This window comes from Gossypium hirsutum, chromosome D08, assembly GCF_007990345.1.
Source record: "Gossypium hirsutum isolate 1008001.06 chromosome D08, Gossypium_hirsutum_v2.1, whole genome shotgun sequence".
NCBI classification, from domain to species: Eukaryota; Viridiplantae; Streptophyta; class Magnoliopsida; order Malvales; family Malvaceae; genus Gossypium; species Gossypium hirsutum.
The window spans coordinates 51,947,298-51,953,909 of NC_053444.1; the positions used below are offsets into that span (position 1 = coordinate 51,947,298).

The 6,612-nt window shown below is 33.0% G+C and overlaps 1 long non-coding RNA gene across 2 annotated transcripts; it reads left to right on the top strand.

Annotated features, from left to right (window-relative positions):
* Window positions 1-2,308: 2,308 nt before the first annotated feature.
* Window positions 2,309-3,802, top strand: LOC107900248 (uncharacterized). Of its 2 annotated transcripts, XR_005916809.1 has the most exons (3): window positions 2,311-2,696; window positions 2,785-3,138; window positions 3,541-3,802. It is a non-coding gene; the product is annotated as an uncharacterized lncRNA (long non-coding RNA). The 2 variants fall into 2 exon arrangements; XR_001684848.2 differs by having other exon boundaries at window positions 2,309-2,696; window positions 2,785-3,802.
* The last annotated feature ends 2,810 nt before the right edge of the window (window positions 3,803-6,612 follow it).

Below are 6,612 nucleotides of genomic sequence, written 5' to 3' on the forward strand. Positions count from 1 at the left end.
CACCGCAAGCCAATCGCTAGATTGGGCAGACCCGGTGACTGGGTACCCGTCCACCGGTAATCCCAATTGCAGACTGACATATTCCAAAGTGATAGTGCACTTTCCACATGGAAGATGGAATGTGTGCGTCTCGGGTCTCGGGTCTCAACCTCTCGATCAACGCACTGATTAGTTTCGGGTCCACCTTGCATCCTCGGCCTACCGTCGCCACGTGCCAAAAACCCGCTTTCTGCAGGTAGTTCTCTACCAACGATGATGGAGGACCATGCATATTCCGGATATTGCATTCCAATATCCGATCTACAGACTTTTATAATAAATAATAAATTAATAATTATCTAAAAATGCATAAATAAAAAATTCTTAAATAATATTTAAAAATTAAATTTAACGCTTACCATTTTCATTTGTTCCTCTGATATGTGGTGCTTATCAAGACGAGTCAATTCTCCGGCTATTACTGAAATCGTAAAAAAATTTTAGGGTTTAAAAAATTTAAAAAAATAATTTTTTTTAAAATTATTTAAAAATAGGGATTTAAGAGAAATTTAAGAGGAACTTGAGAGCAAATTGAAAATAAAAATGGATTTGAGAGAAATTTTGAAAGAATTTGAGAGCAAATTGAGAGGAAATTTAGAAGAGAGGAAATTTGAGAGAGGATTAGTTTGTGAACAAAAAAAAGGGGTGGGGGTATTTATAGTTTTTTTGGACCGTTGGGGGGGCAACGGTCAAAAAAATTGACCGTTGCACTGTTCACGCGCGTGATAAATCGCGTCCACGTCAGTGCGCTTCAGAGGACGTGATTTGTTGCCATGTCAATAAAGCGCGCTTACATGGCCGCGATTTCCTGGCACGTCCCCTGACATCGTGCTGACGTGGACGCGATTTAAGAGAAAATGGCTCATTCCGATAAATAATAAAATACCGGGACTATTTCAATAAATTTAAAAAAAATAAACTTTCAATGGTAAATTACACGAAAATATTCAGGTAGTTTAACACTCTCTCTCTATCACACAAATGTGGGTCACAATACTCAATATCTTCATATCAATTCATAGTCTTTTCCAAGTGGATTTTGAAAATAATGATAAATTATTCAAGAATTGCACATGCTTAGTTGAAAACAAATTTGTATTATTTGCTACATTAATCACAAAAACAGGATACCATTACGTTATTTGACATTGAAATAATGGATTGGAGTAGACATCCATGATTCATAAATATGGTTCCTTTTTGGCTAAATTATTGAAATATTCTAGATAAAAAAAATTAGGGTATATTAAATTATGAGTAAATTTTATTGTGGTCACATAATTAAAAAAAGTTACAATCCTATCACTAAACTTTTCGAATTGTTTTTTTCCTTTTTGTCACTCAATTGTGAAGTGGTACTTTTTTAGTTGGCATAATAATAATTGTAGTCCTCAACTTTTATATTTCTTGTCAATTTGGCATTGGTTCAATATAGAAATTATATAAAAAAAACTCTTAAAATAATATAAAAAGAATATTATATATAGAAATTCTAGAAAAATAAAATCTAGAAAGTGTTGTTATTGAAGAACTAAAATGTATAATTATCATTCAATGGAATCTAATAACAAATAAAAAGCAAAACAAAATGTTAACCCTTACCCTATCTTTCTTGCTCTTTTTCTCAACTAAAGTTTTGCGTCTCATTTGGGCTATCATAAAATTTGGAAGTCTTGATTAAATATATCAATTGTTTAAACACTAATGACTCTTCTTCACCCATTTGCAACTCTCCATTACCTTCTAATTTGTTTCATATGAAAACCCCCTCAAAAAACCACTCTAAACATCATTTGATACCTACATTTCCTTGTATTTTTCCTACAACAATCAAGATTGAAATTGATGAATAAGCTAGAATTTGAACCACCAAAAGTTGTCTCTAATTAATCTTGGTCTAATATGAACTCTATCTTCTACTTAATGAAAATTGATAAGTTCATCTTTTTTATTTTAATTTGTTAGAATTTGGTCACCATATTTTATGAAAACTACAAAGTTTGTCTTTTTTATGGAAAGCATATGAGCTTCAACCCTTAATTTTTTTTCCTAATTTGATGCATACTGATTTTGTTCAATTCTATGAATATAAATTATGTTATTCAATTGGACTAAATTTTTCAATTTCTGTAAACTATAAAAACCAAATTCTAACAAAATACTTGGTAGTTTTCATAGTATGGAATTCAAAATTATACCAATTAAATTTAGCATGTGGTATACTATTTCATCAAGGATGTATGTCGCCCTAGACATTTCATGGGGGCAATTGTAATGTTCAAATTTTAAAGAACCAATATAAAAAATCTAATCTAACCTTTTGAGGACAACATTTACAACCTCTATTGAGGGAGGCTGGATTACAAATAAAAATAAACAAGGCCCGATTCTTTAAAGCCCAAACACAGACAAAGCAAAACACTAACTCAGACAACCCAATAAAAAACGTAAAGTAACCCAACCACCCAAGCAGGCGTTTCCTTTTCCCCAACTATCTGAAAAACCGAAGTCCCTTCAGATTCCTTTTCTGTTTCTTATCTGCTCTTGTGCATATTGATTCATCTGAAAGAAGAAAAATAATCTTCAAATTGGCCCAATATTTTCTATCTTGCCTTCGCTCCGGTCACAACACTGATGCCAAAATCATGAAACAACATGTGAGTCTCTTATGTTTTCCGTTTTGCTTGCCCAAAGTGAGTATTGTCGTCCATCTCCATTTCTAATCAGTTAATTCTCTATCTACAGGAAAAACCTAACCTTGCTGTCTATAATCCTTGTCAACTGCCTCTTTTGCAAAAAGAAGAACCTCACCAATCAAATAAGATTTTGCATTTCTCTTTAACCCTTCTACAACCAGTAAATGTGCTACACCATTCACTTGTCTCTGTGCATGTTTAAAGGCACACGCTTGGTATTTTTCACAAATAGCCCTGGCGTTTAACATGTGAGCACCTATTACTCACATTTAGATTCCCTTTGTTTGTAGCTTCTGAATCATCGATAAGGCATCCCCTTCTATCTCTACCATAGTAAGTCCCACATGCAGCCCCATCTCAACTGCTTATAAACATGCCAATGCCTCAGCTGCAAATGGTGAAGGTATGTTATCATGCAGTAAGCTTTTTGAAAATAGTACTCTGCCAGTTGCATCTTTGATGATAATTTCAGGGCATGATTTATTATTTTGCTTACAAAATGCTGCATCAAAATTTATTTTAACAAATTGGTCCTTTGGTGCTTTCAATTGTGCTTGCACACCTTGCTTTACTGTTATTTTTCATTAATTCCATCAATTTCTCCCAAATAATTCCTAATAAAATTTGCCACATCAAAGGTTGTTCCATGTTTACCTTCATGCAATTGTTGGTTTCTCCTAGTCCATATAGCCTGCAAAGTACAACAAAAGATTTCACAAAGGTATTTTGAATTATTTTCGAAAAACTGATTCACCCAATCTTTAATGTGCATATTTGATGACATTGTTGGCCACCTAATGCCCAGCTGCTGGCAGATCTCCTTTGATTTCAAACAATCCCGAAACACATGTTCCACTGTTTCGATTCCGTTCACACATCTAGGGCATTCTTGTATTCCCATTAATCTTTTGTAATTTAGGTTAGCAAAAGTAGGCATATAATTCTTTGTAATTCTTCATACTGTAATCTTTAACTTGGTGGGCAGATCCGATAGCCATAACTTAGCCCCATTTGTAATTACCACATTATTTTCTTGTAACAACAATTTGTACACATTACGCACTGAATACTCCATCGACACCTCACCACCCCAAGCCAATAAATCCTCATGTAGAAACTGTGTCAAAGGAATACTTAAAATTTATTGAGCCTCCGCCTCGTCAAAGGTAGATCGAATAATTCCTTTTCTCCATTTCCTCAGAGTTGGATCAATCAAATCAGCCACAGTTTGTATACTTTAATTGGTAGTAAGTTGCTGAATTTTGCAATTTGAATTCCTAGGAATCCAAGCATCATCTCTAACCAAAACTGTTGCCCCTGTACCAATTCTCCAACACATCCGAAACGCAAGAGGGCCCTTTATGGCTTACATACTTTTCTAGGTATAAGAAGGTAGATTCCCTAAACTTGACTCTAGAAAGTTCGTATTCGATAAATATTTTGCCTTTAGCGATCTCGCTAACAAAGAATTTGGATAATTAATCAAACGCCAACCTTGTTTAGCAAGCAAAGCCAAATTAAACTTTGCTAGGCAACGGAATATAAATATTTTTAATTCATATAACTATTTCCAATTGCACCAATGAATTCCACATTTATTATTACTTTTGCACCACCAGAAATTACCAATAATATTTTCTAACTCCACACAAAGAATTTGGGAATAGAAAGCATAAAATGGAATACATAGGAATGACTTGAACAGATTGAATGAAAATATCCTTACGTCCTTGTAGGAGATGCCGGATACTCCATCCACTTATCTTCCTTCTCATTCTATCTTTCAATGTTTGAAAAGCTCAGCCCCAGATGTTTTTCCGGTTCCATAGACATCCTAATATTGTCCTTGAGTTGAGCCGAGATTTTATTTTCCAACTTTATGAGATCTTAAGTGCTTGAAAAGGCCACTTGGAGTGTAAGGCCATAGAGCGAGAGAGCCTTGCTGGATTAGACCAACCAAAAGAAATGATGGTCATTTGCCTATGGTATAGGGTTTGAATCTCCCAACCTATATAGGATTTAGGTCATTAAAGGGGAGGCAAAGTACCACTTGATCTAGTGATCAATTGAGGGGTTTGTCAGCTCTGAACAGACGACATGTTAAAAACTTCTTTAAAAGAAGTGAAGTCTTCCCTCAACAATATTTTTCAATGTTTGATAATCACATATAATGTTTACCATTTTAAAGTGGATTTAGAATAGGCTCAAATATTTTCTCTTTTACAAAACTTAAAATCTTGGAACACCATATAGCCATGAGAATCAAGAAACAAAACTAAAATGAAAAAGTAAACACTAAGAATGAAAACAGTGATGATTGATGAAGAAGAGACAGAATTTAATAGCACAAAGGCTTGTTCCATTAAACTCAAAAATCGCACATTTATACCTTAGATTGGAGCCCAATAATCTGGTGAGGACCCTGGGTATGCTGCACCATTTATGGCCTTAAAGGTTCATAAATTTTTAGCCTTTCACTTTGGTAATTTAAAGCAAAGGGCCAATGGACCAACAAATGCGCAAAAGGTTATATTAGTATTACTGTTCAACGTCACACAGTTAGCCCGTCTTTCAACATCAAGTATGCCCAATAAACCTTCCTCTTCCCTTTTGAGGGAAGCTGTTCAGCGGTTAGATTGGATTTGTAAATTAAGTACAATTATTCATATTATAAATAAGTTACGAAATTGGAACTAATATCCTCCATCCTCTCTGCTTCCGATACCATATAAACCTATTTCCAGTTAAAAACTAAATCATTTATCCCGTATTCTTTATAATTAAGGACAAGGGATCTCACTCTATCAATTTAAATTTCTTAGTCTATTAAAATTTATCAATTTCATGGATAATCTAACTAGAATTTTAACTTTTTTATAATTTAGTTAATTCAGCTTATATTTTTAAACAAAACTAATTTTCTTTTTTAACGATGAAATCTTAAATTTTGTGAAATAAAAAAATTAACAACCATTAATAGAAAGTAGTGGAAACGACTCATAAGCTACCCTCGACAGTGCAGAGAGTGGAGACATTGCCGCCTTTCTTTTAAACTCATGCCATTCTCGTCTTCCCTCTATCTCTGGGTGATAAGATAATTATATCATTAGTTAGGAAATAAGATGAGTTTCTTTCCTAATGGAAATGACACCCTTTTTGTTTTAGCCTACCCTACCATCCATAGATTTAATTTTTATATTTTTATATTTTGAATTTTAAAATTTTAATTTTGATTTAAATGATATTAGTTAAATTTTAATATTTTTAAAATTTTATACGAAAAATATATTATTACATGTGTAATTTTATGTTAGTTTGTTATTTTTACATAATTATGTCATTTTCGGCTTAAATTTTGAAAAGTTTAAATTAAAGATTAATATGGATTAAATTCACAACTCATTCATAATGTGAGGAATGCATTTAATTGTTATTTTTTAGGTTAAAATTAAAATTTAAGAATGCAAAAAGGATAAAAACTAAAATTAAGAATAAATCATTTCTTTTGGGGAATCAAGTTGGTACATGATGATGGTTAGACTTAGAGGACTAACCCTTTTCACCTACTGCAGCATCTTAATGATAGCATTATTTAGCTCCCCAGTGCCCCACTTGACAGGCACCTTGAATTAATAACGCCCACTTCTTTATATGTAAACTGACCCACAATTGATAATGTTGAAGCATAGAAAATAATTGGTGAAAACTTTCGATTATGCAAAATTTCAAAGACTGATGTAGGCCTTCACTTTTGCTTTAAATAAAGAATAACTTTGTTACATAAAATCAATGTTCTGAACACAAGTTTCAACTAACTCGGATGATGATGAAAGCTCAACTAGCCTTAAACAACTTTAAATCTATATTCATGTTTTTG